Source organism: Pteronotus mesoamericanus, unplaced genomic scaffold, assembly GCF_021234165.1.
Source record: "Pteronotus mesoamericanus isolate MK-2021 breed Mesoamerican mustached bat unplaced genomic scaffold, CSHL_Meso_final contig_56, whole genome shotgun sequence".
In the NCBI taxonomy this organism is placed as follows: Eukaryota; Metazoa; Chordata; class Mammalia; order Chiroptera; family Mormoopidae; genus Pteronotus; species Pteronotus mesoamericanus.
Window position 1 is genome coordinate 30505373 of NW_026555201.1, and position 13640 is coordinate 30519012.

The 13640-nt window shown below is 38.3% G+C and overlaps 1 long non-coding RNA gene across 1 annotated transcript in view; it reads right to left on the reverse strand.

Annotated features, from left to right (window-relative positions):
• LOC129075944 (uncharacterized) overlaps positions 1-13189 on the reverse strand; it is a 33269-nt gene extending 20080 nt beyond the window's left edge. Inside the window, exon 1 of the long non-coding RNA XR_008529684.1 lies at positions 13111-13189. This is a non-coding gene — a long non-coding RNA (uncharacterized LOC129075944). The remainder of the gene's footprint in view (positions 1-13110) is intronic.
• Between the last annotated feature and the right edge of the window lie 451 nt (positions 13190-13640).

Genomic DNA, 13640 nt, shown 5'->3' on the forward strand with positions numbered 1-13640 from the left:
GATGCTACCATATGAATATATGCTTTAATTCAAGAGGGTCCATGTTGAGGAATATAGACAGTATTATACAAAGCCTATTGCCATTCCTGAGGGGAAAAAAAGCACTTTCCATCTCAATAATCATTTTCTACTATTGTATAACAGTGTCATCATCACCAGGTAGAAGAAAGAGTTCCCTAGGCACCTCTTCAAGAATAACATAGGAGAAGACTCTTACTAAGGGATTGTGGGACTGGAGCAACTCACACTGCCTGTTCTTGTCACTCCATTACTTTATGATACAAAAGAAACAGCACATCTTTGATCAATCAACATTAGAACATTTCGCCAGAATAGAAGTGGAAGATGTGACAAGAGAACAAGGAGCAATGGGATGGCATTAGAGATAAATAAGAGACAGGGATCTTAGAGAATAGTAGTTCTCAACTGGAGGCCCATCGATGATCTTCTAAGGACCTCAGAATCCTTAATATTCTCTGAGTATTTGTGACTTTTTCTTAGGAGAAAGATCCTACCATTCATAGGATTCTCAAAGAGATATAACTCCAAAAAGAGGGGGCAGTAGGTATTTATATGTTCATATGAGTAAATGTTTATTAAACAATTGTTTTAGAAATGAATATGAGAAGAAATGGAAAGCTCACAGACCTTTTTAAATCACCAGCTGCATTTTTCTCTTCCTCCTACTATGCTGCACAGCCAACCCAGCCCTGCTCCTCCTAGCAACATGGCAGTCGGCCTTTGTCTTTGGCTCTTGGCACTGTTTAGGACAGTGGCCTCAAATATGAAGGTGTTGCATTTATAAAGCTCTGGGAGCTGATGTTTAGAGACACATTTACACATGCACACCCAAATATGCTGGCACATAGCCCTTTGTAAAAGGGGCTCTTGCTCTGCAAAAATAAATAAATAAATAATAACAGGAGACTTACAGCTCCCTGTCTCTTTTCTACCAAATCAAGCCAAAATAGAAAAACAAAGATAATACCACTCTGAAATACACTCTTTATAGCACATTTGTAATGGTGCAGTTTACCATGACTCTCAAAAAGAATAAAATGTATTACCAGTAAAATGCAGTGAGACTCTGCCCCAGAAATAGAAGGGTTGTGGGACCATTCTTCTGGAAATATTTACTCACATTTACCTATATTTACTGCATTAAATGCCAAATTCTACAACTGAGTCAATACACTCTGATCTCTTATTGTGTCTTTTTAATCACTTTCTCTCCCATAAATAGTTTGGCGTTCCAAATCTCTGCCATTCCATTATAAATAGGGCTCAGTCACACACATTTTGTTAAAACACTCCATGTTACTTCTTGGATTCCAATTACCCAACAGAAGGTGCATTGAATTTGCCTGGGAAACAAAGACAATGTCTGTTTGTAAAAATTTATGCATTCCTTCCTCCCCTCAGAGTGTTTTTGACATCTAAGAAAGTCAAACTCTAGGGGGAAATATAAACAAGCTGCTTGGAATATACACACAATTACATATCCTATTTGTAAAAAATACTGCCACCATCTTGCCAAGCAGTGCAAAAAGGAAACATTTATCCCCGTGTAAGTCGCACAAACATTTTTTTCTTCATCCCCACCAAAGCCTAAATGGCTTAAATAGTGAATACATCATTTGGCTGAAACATGCTGTGATTGCACGTGTTAAAATTCCAAGTATAAAATGGTGACTTTGCATCCTGCTTTTATTTATACGTAAGGCAATAAATATTTGAGGATCAATAAGACTCACAGAGTATAACACCAAAATTCTAAGAAAAGCAGAGCAAGAGAATATATTCAACCAATCTTACCTGGTGGTTGGAAAATGCATTTAATACTAGAAAACAAGAGACTTCATTATATACACATATATTGATACATATATATCTCACATGGAATCTTGCAACTGTAAGCACCTCATAAATTAAATAAAATTGATTACATAGTGTGGCCAGAGGAAAGAATTCAGGATTTGGAATCAAATAAATGTGGATTACAATTCTGTATTTGCTACTCATTAGCTGTTCGATTTGGAGCAAAAGATATTATCTCTTTGATTCTCCATTGTTTTTCTCAATATAAATGAGGGAAATGCCTTTCTTTGAGATTATTGAGAAGACTGGCTTGTACCTGACACATGGTGGGCACTGGAGAAATGAAAGCTATTAGCAGTAATCACGTAATTACTTAACTCATTCAATGGCCACGGAGTTCCTACTCTCTTCTGCACAGTGTCTTCATGGGATCCTAAACATATGTTGATCTTAGTGCCTTAGGTACATGCCTCAACTCATATAATTTTTTTCTATTGCTCAATTTACATTTTGAACCCTCATTCTGCCTATTGTCAATACCTACACACAAGCAAAGCAGAGTCCTCCCTCCATCTTTTCTTTGGGGTTATGCCATGATTTAGAAGGTAATATAAAGGACATACATAAGCTCACAATCTAGTGAAGGACAAAAATAAATGATCTGTTTTAAAATAATGTGATGAATACTATTGCAGTGGGATGATGATATTTTGAAATATGAACACCATCTCTACTTTAGAACCCCTTGCTCTTGCCCTATTTTAGCAATATGTGTTCATTGCCAAAGAAATGTTACAGCAAAAAGCAGAGTATATGTTTTTAACTTTCAAAAGCCTAGGTTTGAAGGAATTCAGGACAGAGAGAAGACAGGATGGGATTAGACATCCACACACCTCCTCCCACCCTCCACCCATCTCACTGACTACTGAACGATATTTTCTCAGAGAGGGAAGGAACAACATTCAGAACAAAGGACGAGTTACATGGAGCTGGACCTGCAAGAAGGGCATTTGTCCCAAGGAAGAGGGGATGACAAGACCTTTAAATAAAATTGAGAGCTCCGATAACAGAAGACTTTGTTACTCGGTCTTTCAAAGAGCTCTTGAGAAGCATTCAGATCCCAGAGAAGAAACACCAACACACCTCATCAAGAAGGGCTAACAACAAGTTCTGATGAGAATGTGGAGAAAGGGAGACCCTTTTGCACTGTTGGCAGGAATGAATACTGGTGCAGCCACTGTGGAAAGCAGAATAGAAATACTTCAAAAAATTAAAAATGGATCTGCTTTATGACCCAGCAATCCCACTTCTGGGTCTATATCCAAAGAAACCCAAAACACTGATTCAAAAGAACATAGCACCCCTATGTTCATTGCAGCACTATTTACAATCTGCAAGATATGGAAGCAGCGCAAGTGACCATCAGTAGAGTAGTAGATAAAAACAACTCTGGGGATTTACACAATGGAATACTACTCAGCCATAAAAAAAAGAAAATTTTACCCTTTGCAACAGCATGGATGGACCTGAAGAACAGTATGCTCTTCATACTGAAGAACAGTATGCTAAGTGAAATAAGCTAGTCAGAGAAATACAAATATCATATTTCACTCATGTGTGGAATGTAATGAACAAAATGAACTACGAAGCAAAATAGAGATAGACTCATAGATAAAGAGGAGATGACAGTTAGTGGGGAGGGGAAGTTAGGAGGTGGAGGGATCAAGCAAAAAGAAGGACCCATGAACACGGACAACAGTGTGGTAATTGCAGGGGGAGGAGGGTATAAGGGGGATAAATGGTAATGGAAAAAATACAATTAAAAAAAGGGGCAGGGCCTCGGATAGTTTCACTGAGTTAGCAGAGTGGTTTTGTGTTTCTGAGAGTGATCGAGACAGAGGTCAGCCTTGGAGCGCTATACTTTTCCATTGCCTAACGCAGCTTGGGGACATATATTTATGTATGCTTAGGAAGGGCACCAAAGCAGGGATTTTGCAACATCATTTTGAAAATGAGGGTGATGTTAGAGCCGCCTGCCTCTAGCGACAACCAAATGAACAGTAAAGACAATGGGTTCAAGTAGAGGACAGCAAGAATCTATGATGTCCAATTTGATGTCCAATGATACATTCCCTAACTCAAATGCTTTTGGTCTATATGATCCATGAAAGTCACATGTATTTAAACATAACCCCAGAGAAGAGATGGGAAAAGTGCTTGCTTTCCCTAAGCTTAGGTATCCAACAAGAGGCACTGTGAGGGTTCAAAATGTAAATTAGGTTGATCAATATAAAAAAATTAGGTGACCGGTTCAGGGCACATACAAGAAACAACAATGAATGCACAAATAAGTGAAACAACAAATTTACCTTTCCTTCTCTCTCTCTCCTCCTTCCCTTTCCTCTCTGTCTGTAAAATCAATCAATAACTTTTTTTTTAAAAAAAGAAAAAAATTATGTGAGCTGAAGTGTGTACCTCTTGCACTAAAATCAGGTATGTCCAGGACTCCATGATTCCAAAGAAAGAGGCTAGAGGAATCAGAATAGGGTAGCTCGGCTGCAGGACTGAGGATGAAGAGGAGTTCCATCTGGGATCAGGAGTGCCCTGCACAGAGGGAAAATCTGTGCAGTGGTACAAAGGTAAGAGTGGTGGTTTTGGGGTGGAACAAGTAATTTGGCATGGCTGGTTTTAGGAGACAGGTTGAAGAGTGGTAGGAGGCCAAGGTGAAAAAGAAAAACTGGATCAGACCACAAAGACTATTTTCCAGAATGCTCTAGCACTTTAAAAGGGACATTCTGGCAATTATGTACAAAGTTATTTGGGAGGAAATGTGAGAGGGCTAAAATTAGAGACCACAAGTCCAAACTAGCTAAGACCAAAAATGAAAACAAAACTGATTAAAAGAGAAAGCAGAGTAAAGCTAACAAAGGCACCCAGCATACCTAGGAGGGATAAATATGCAAGAACAGACAGAAATAGATTTAAACGATGTTTAGTTCACTAATGGAAATCCTAGAAGTGAATTTAATTTAGGTTTTGTTTTTCAAAGAAGAATAAAGTCCCAGAGTCAGAAATCTTAATACAAATTGTTTTATAAAATGATATCAAATTCCAGAAATGGAAGAATCCAGCCACCAGGATTTTCCTCTCACCTCAGCTTTAGGGGCTTAGGGGAAAAAAGTCCCCAGTGCCTTCTTTGAACTCATCTGAGTTGGGGCCCAAGATTTGCATTTGCAGCTGTGGGATGCAGCACAATGGCAGCAGACTCACTGGCATCTCTGCATGGACAGAGAGCACTCAGCTCTTTTTGGCATAATGAGGTCTGGAATCTAAGCCTTGGGAGATTGGCTTTGAATAATGATCCCTTACCTCTCATCCCAATTCCCCTTCTCCACTTCATCCCTGCTGATGAGGACTCTGATTTTTGGCAGAGCATTTGGCTATGCAGGGTAGAGACTGCGTTTCCTAGAGTTCCTTACAGGAGAGTGTAGCTCTGAGATTAAATTTGGACCATGTGTTATAAGTACAAGTGTCATGTGGCAGTTTTAAGGAGACTGCCTCAAGAGGAGAATGTGTGTGTGCTCTTTGCTGTTTCTCTCAGTCTCTGACCTGCTGCTGAAAATCAGAAACCATTATTTTGGACAATAAGGTTGAGGCTATGTGGGGTTGAAGAAACGAGATATAGAGAGAATGTGGGTCTCTGAAACCATGAAACATTATGCCACACTGGGGCCTACCATCAATACAGACTTTTACATGAATTAGAACTATACGTCTACCTTTTTTGTTGTTGTTTTTTCTGTTGCTTATATCCAGATAATTCATATGAGCAAGCTCTTTCCATGGCCGAGTATACACTGATAAATCTTTGTCTTGAACCCAAAGATTGAGTCTAAGTGCTTCTGGGTGGGAGATTGTTCCCTACAATGGAGTTGAATGCATCCAGTTCTCATAACCTTGAGATATTTGCATCATAGAAAAAATTCCTAGTCTGATCCTATACTTATCTAACAACTTTATTATAATTTGACATCCTTAGAACATGTCTATAAGGAGAACATGTTCTGACCCAAAGAGGAAAGGCCCCAGTACTCCTGACAGTTATAGTTCTCATTCCACATTTGGTAAATTAATGTTCTGATTTTTACTGTAGTCTCGAGGAGCCCATTCCAGACAAGCCAAGCCTCCCACTGGACTGCCTAAATCAGAATTCTGCAGATGTGTAGGCTAGTTTCTACATGGAGTAAACTTGCCAAGATTGTGGCCATCTATAACATGTCTTTGGATAGTCACCCCAACTCTCCTGCCACCTCTCCAAATTTGCCTCATACTTCCTCTTCTAAACTTTAACAGTCACAATCACAGTGGGACACAATTACCTAAACTGATTAATAGTGTGTGGTATAGTCAGTTATGCTAGCTCTCATTAGCCAAGAACATATGGTAATGTTCTAAGAACATAGGGAAAAACACATATTCACATTACCCTATAATAGACTTTTATATACATTTTATTTTTAGAAAATATTTTGAGATAAATTATATATAATGGATCAACTCCACACAACTATGATTAAAAGCCTATTCTGGAGTCTTGCTGTTCTTGAGTTTGATTACTGACTACACCACTTAGCAGCTGTGTGATATTGGGCCAGTAACTCAGTTTTCCTAAGCCTTAGTCTCCTCATTTGTGAAAAAGGAAAGATAATGGTGCTATCTCATTACGTTATCATCAGGATGAAATTAGTGCTATATATATCTGAGAATAATACCTGGTATATACTAAGTGCTACTATCTATTATTTTTTTGAGGATTGAGATAACCCATTTAAAATACGTAGTGTTCTGTCTGGCACAATCATTGCATGTTGGCCATTGCCATAATTATTAGCCAAAGTCACTCAATATACCTTTCTCCTAGTCTGGCCAACAAGGTCTGCAGTGGAAGCAGCAGGGGAGTGGACTCTAACTGCTACTACAGCCGCCCTGGTAGACACGGCTTCAGCTGCTATTGAGCTGTCCTCCCAGATAAGATAGGCTTTGGTACTGCCCGACTCTGATAAGAGAGGGAAACTCTCTCCTATGAAGGCCTTTTGGAAACCCAGAATGAGTTTCCCTCTCCACTTCCCTTCCTTATTCTCATTGAAAGAACAAACACAGGTATAGAGCAGACCCACGATAGCTTACCTGCAAACTGAATGGCTCTATATAGCAGATACTGCACAGCCCTGATAGAGAGACATTGGCACCATGGTTTCATCCCTCTCTCCTCTATGGAGATGAATGTTAGTCTTGACATGACAAGGATGTCCTTCATAACATTAAACAACTTTCACATGAAGACACCTCAAAAATCCATACAACTTGCATTTTCAATAGACTTTACTTTTAGAGCATTTTAGGGTCACAGCAAGTTGATGAGTACAAAGTACAGAGATTTCCCATATACCCACTGCCATCACATAGACAGGCATAGCCTCCTCCACTATCAACATCCCTCACAGAGTGGTACATTTGTCCAATCTACATTGACACATTATTATCACTCAAAGCCCATAGTTTACAGCAGGGTTCACTCTTGGTGGCATACATTCTATGGTTTTGAACAAATGTGGAATGACATCTATCAACCATTCTAGTGTCATACAGAATAGTTTCACTGTCCCTAAAATCTTAGGTGCCCTGCCCAGTCATCTCTCTGTGTCCCCAACCCCTTATCTTTTTACTACATTCATGGTTGTTACTTTTCCAGAATGTCATATAGTGGGAATCATATAGTATGTAGTCTTTGTAGTGTGGCTTCTTTCGTTCATTAATATGCACTTAAGGTTCAATCCATGTCTTTTTATAGTTTGATAGCTCTTTTCTTTTTAGTGATGAATAATATTTTCTTGTCTGGACATACTACAGTTTACTGATCCATTCACCTGCTGAAGAACATCTTGGTTATTTCCAAGTTTTGGAAACTATGAATAAATCTTTTATAAACATTCATGTTCAGGCTTTAATGTGGACATAAGTTTTCAGTTAATTTAGGTAAATAGCGAGGAGTGCAATTACTCTATCATATGGTAAGAGTACGTTTAGTTTTTCAAGAAACTTTCAAACCATTTCCAAAGTAGTTGAACCACATTGCATTCCCACCAGCAATGAATGAGAGTCCCTATTGCTTCATAGGCTCATCAACATTTGATGTTGTCAGTGTTCCAGATTTTGGCAGTTATAATAGGTATGTAGTGATATCTCATTGTTGTTTGGACTTGCAATTCCCTAATGACATGTGATGTTGAGCATCCTTTCATATTCTTATTTACCATCTGTATATCATCTTTGATGCACTGTATCCTTGGCTTTTTAGCCTATTTTTAATCAGTATTTTTACTTTATTACTGTTGAGATTTAAGAGTTCTTTGCATATTTTAAACAACAGTTCTTTATCAGACATGTCTCTTGCAAAAATTTTTTTTTCCAGTCTGTGGCTTATCTTCTCATTCTCTTGATAAAACGTACATGTTAATATCTATTTCCTTGCAGAAAGTCTATTGCTATTGCTTTCTTTGTTGATGATGAAAAGAACAACAACAAAAAAAAAGGCAGAGAGACCACAGTAAAAGAAACAACACACATTGCAGAACACTCAGCTCAGGAAGTGCAGAATATTTGTCACTGATCAGGCATGTATAGTATATTTTTCTGGGTCAGCTCGTACTGGATGAGAGCATATGATAACGCTCAGAGTACGGGAACAATATAATATGTGATCACAGAGTGCTGTAATAAATTATTACATATATTTTATTTTTGGAATATATTTCAGAGACAAATATCATTCTTATGAATCAAACACAATAAGGAGAATATTTTGAATTGATGAGAAGGGAATTTCAGGCACCCTACCTCCTCTGAACGTATTGCCTTTCCACCTTGGGACAAAGGCTGACTAGAGAAAAGCAAATGATCTTCATGGGGCCCTGAAGACCTCCTGACACTGAGTAGGGATTTATCTTGATTTGGTAAAGGAAGATAAGAGTGCATAAATCCCCGAATCTGTCACAGAAGAAGGATATTCTGAGTCTGATGTGGTCTTTGTGTACTACGCTGAAGGGCATGGAAATTTCCAAGAGAATATTCACAGAGGCAGGTCTTGGATTACCTAAGTGTATTATCCCTGACACATTGAAATTGCACATAAAAGTATTTCAGGTGTTGCTCAAGTCATGCAGGAAGCTTGAAAAAGATACCTGTCTCTCTTACCCAATGCCATGAATCAGACACACACACTCACAAATTTAATATAAAGTTTACTGTAAAATGCTGAGCTCTGATAGTAAGTGCAAGCAAAACACTTGTGGAGGTCTCTTTTTGTTGGAAATATCAGGTGTTAGGGCCTAAGGCTCAAGATACTGCATTTGGGAGGGGCCATTTCCTTTGGCCATAAGGAAGGGCTGTGCAATCCTGAAAGTACAGGAAATAAGTACCAGGGTCTTCTATCTTTCGCAGAATTATGCTCACATTATCATAATGTCACAGAGACCAACACAAAAGGGTACACAGATTTCTCTACTCTGTCTCAAATATAGAAAGCTGTGTTAAATATGCTCTTTGAGGTGGCCTTTCAAGTAAATCCCCCAACTCTAGGCTGGAAATTGGTCCAGGAAAGAATCCTGATACACACACTTTCTTAGTCCTTTTCTTTCTATAGCTCATCAAGTAGAGGAAATAATAAATTAGCCTACAAAGGCATCTGGAACTGATCACACCAACTTTTAAGAAACTTTCATTTTAGGCCTATATTCAAGAATTCATGGTGGCCCTTATTCCAAATATCCCAAATATCAACAACTATAATAAAGGCTAAAGATATTTTTAATTCCTTTTAATAGATTATATTTATAATATAATTCACACAGAATATAATATAATTTTTTAAAATTTGACTTTAAAAAATACACTTAGTCATAGAGTACAAATTAGAATGTGACCTTACAGTTCATGAATTTAACTTCTTCATTAGATTCAATAGAGATAAAGTGACTTTTCCTAGCAAGTTTGTGATAAATAAAGTTCAATCAAAGGTCTTTATGCTAAAATACATGGTATAATGGACTTGCTACTTTTGCTATTCAAAATCCACTTACTCTTTTCTTGGTTTCCCAATTTTCCTTAGGGGAATGCTGCTCCCCTAAAAGAAATATACTTTCTCAGTCGTTGTCATTTCAGGTAGAACAAGTGACATAAGCATAAAACAATCAGCACACATTTGCTCTGATCACAATAATTTTTTCAGAAACAGGCAATCACCCAGTCAGAACAAAAGAGACAAAATAAGATTTTTTTCTGGTATTGCTGAGACAGAGACCTTCATTCTTCCCGTAAAGCTGAAGTATAAGAGTGTAAGAACCAGAGACACTACAGCTATCCTACAGCCACAAAAGGCCTATCTATATAAAAATGAAACTATCACATAAAGGAGAACAGAAAAGAAAATGTTTTCTTAATTCCTTTATAAGACCATGGATGAAGACGGCCTGAGTCCCTGAGTTTTCAGATACATTTAGCCAATAAATTCCTTTTTTCACTCAGTTTCAAAAGTCACCATTGAACTTCATTTCCTCTGCCTAGAAAATCCTTCCCCCAGATAACCACAATTAGCTCTATCCCTTCCTTCAAATCTTTACTTAAATGTCACCCTCTCAATATGGATGGGCCTGGAGAACGTTATACTAAGTGAAATAAGCCAATCAGAGAAAGACAAGTACCACATGATTTCATTCATATATGGAATCTAATGAACAAATTGAACTAACAAGCCAAACAGAGACAGCTAGTAGGGAGGGGAGGTCAGGGGATGGAGGGATTGAGAAAAAGAAAAGGACTCGTGGACATGGACAACAGTGTGGTTTGGGGAGGTGGATATAAGGGGACTAAATGCCAATGGAAAAAATATAATAAAAATAAAATTAAATAAATAAAGGTATGCCCCCTCCTCAATGAAACATTTCTTGGTGGCCATATTTAAATTTGCAACCCTCACCATCAACATCTGTAACCACAGGACCAGCTCAGAATGGTCCTACCCTTTTTTAACCTGATACTGAGTTGATTTTCAGAGACAACAGACCACAGCTGCAAGTCATGCCAAACCATGTGCGGACAAGAGAATTCTGACCTCCAGCTGCACTCAGAACCAGTCTCACCCCTCCCCCACAGAACCAAAGGACCAGGGCATAATGGAACTTGAGCACTAGAACACTTTCAAAAGCAAAGGATCCATTCTCGGGGAATATCCTATGTTTACTCCACTTAACATAAATGGCCAAGTTCCAAGGTCCTCCACTTTAAACTTGCCCTGCCAGCATTTCCACCTACCTGTTCCCCCTGTTTGCTTAAAAACCTATCCGGAATCCTGGATTGGGAAGTTCAGGCTTTTGAGCATTAGCTTCCCATTCTCCTGGGGGGTGCCACTCGTAACAAAATAACCAATCTTTTTTCACTATAATTCTTAGTGCTTAGTGTTAGCCTTTGTTAGAGCTGAGTGGACAAACTCTCTGTCCTTTAACAAATTTTCTACCTTTCTTACCATTTTTCCCCCTCTGTAGCATTTCTCTGCATCTAATACTTTATAGATTTTATTTATTTCCTTCACTGTCCATCTTTTCACTACAATGTCAGTTCAGTGAGGGCACAGATCTTTGCATATTGACTGCCATTCTCCCAGGTTCCAAAGGAACCCCTGGCAAATAGAGGAAACATTAAATAAAAAACGATTACATTAATTAATTAACTCGCCGTATCTAACACATTGTCCATAAATGACTTTCATCTTAAACATTTATCTGGTAGACATGAGGAGGACAGGGACAACCACAATGGCAAACAAACATGGACAAGTTACCAAAGTCTAACAACCTGACAATGATCTCACTGTCTTTCTTTCTGATTTATAGACCCACTCCCCATGAACAGGCTATCTGAAATTTCAAAGACCTAAGCTTTTTCTTCTGCAACACTGAAATTTAACTTCTTCTGGTCCTTATATTTTAAAACTATCCTCTCCCCATTAAAAAATAAGTAAATAAATAAATAAGAAACACACTAGGTGCTATGTTAGCAAAACTGAGTAATTTGCATCTCTGAGTTCCTACAGAGATCAGAATAGTATTTTCTCTGACTCTCAGAATACCTCTTAGGAATTTTCTCACAATCTTCAAGAGCAAAATGGGTATTTCTATTATTAAAAACTACACCCTGCCTCCCAATACCCAGCCCTGGCTGGTGTGGCTAAGTGGATTGAGTGCTGGCCTATGAACAGAGAGGTCACTGGATCGATTCCCATTCAGGGCATGTGCCTGGGTTGTGGGCCAGATCCCCAGCTGGGGGCATGTGAGAGGCAATTGATCAATGTATCTAACACATATAGATGTTTATCTTCTTCTTTCTCCCTCCCTTCCCCTCTCTCTAAAAATAAATAAATAAAATCTTCAGATAAATACCCAGAACACAGCCCTGCAAGGTGCCATTAATATCTACCTCCTCCAAAGCTCCAGGACCAAGTAAAACCACACCTTTTCCTGTCCCTATCCATGTTCTTTCTTGTCACTTAAATTTAACACACAGGTTTCAGGAAGTTCTTTAAAACCTCTGCTGTAGTCCAAAGCTAATTGTGCTATATCACTTTTTGAACAATTTTTTATGTTTTTTTTTAAATATACCATCTACTAGTCCAAATGAAATACGTGGCAAAACCAGATTGAAGAACAACTCACTTTGAGTAGAATTAAGAGCAATAAACCTCCAGCCTTGGTAAAACTCACACACTAACTTTCCTTTTTGAGGGCAGATTTAAATAGACAAAAGCCAAATTTTTCCATGAGGTTTATGTCCTCAGCTTAGGTGCAATTGACAGGATAAACACAGACTAGTTAATCATTACTTCCTGATTATTATTATCCACTAGAATTTATTAACAAGATATCAAGTTAGGTATGCAAAAGAAAACCAAATAAAACTGTAAGAAGATATCATTAACCCACAGCACTAGTGGGTGGGAATTCCCAATATGTGGGTATGGATTCCTACTAATGGGTGTGGATTCCTACTAAATTCATCATATATTCCATCTTAGTCTCTTCAATTAACCTCTTCACCTTTTGTTAACTGACTGGACAAGATAAAGGTATAATCAGAGGACACTGATTCAGATGGGCTTCTGACCCAAACTCTGGTGTCATTAGAAGCATGATAAATACTCTAAACATTTCAAATTTAACAAATATTTCAACTTTCACCAACCTTTATTACTGTGGGCGGTGGAACAAACTTTCATCTACCTTCAAGGTTCTTCTTGATGGTCTAATAATCAAATGGACATGAGAAAGATTAGAAAGAGAAAATAACCAAATGTAACACATATGTATATATGGGAGCTCCCCATACATAAGAGAGTCAGAGGCTCATAATGCAGGAGAGATTCAGAGATTAAAAGGGAGACAGAGGTATGTAAGACCTGAGCTAGGGAAGAGATAACGCACCTTGGAGGATTCAGAGGGTTATTGCAGGGTGATAAAAAAAGCAGATGTTGCCCTGACTTGTGTGGCTCAGTTCGCTGGGCATTGTTCCACAAGCTGAAAGGTCATCAGTTTGATTCCTGGTCAGGGCACATGCCTTGGTGGTTCGCCAGGTCCCCAGTTGGGGGCATATAAGAGGTAGCCTATTGATATTTCTCTCACACATCAAAGTTTATTTCCCTCTCTTTCTCCCTCACTTTCCCTCTCTCTAAAAATAAATAAATAAAATCTTTTTTGAAAAAAAGGAGATGTTTA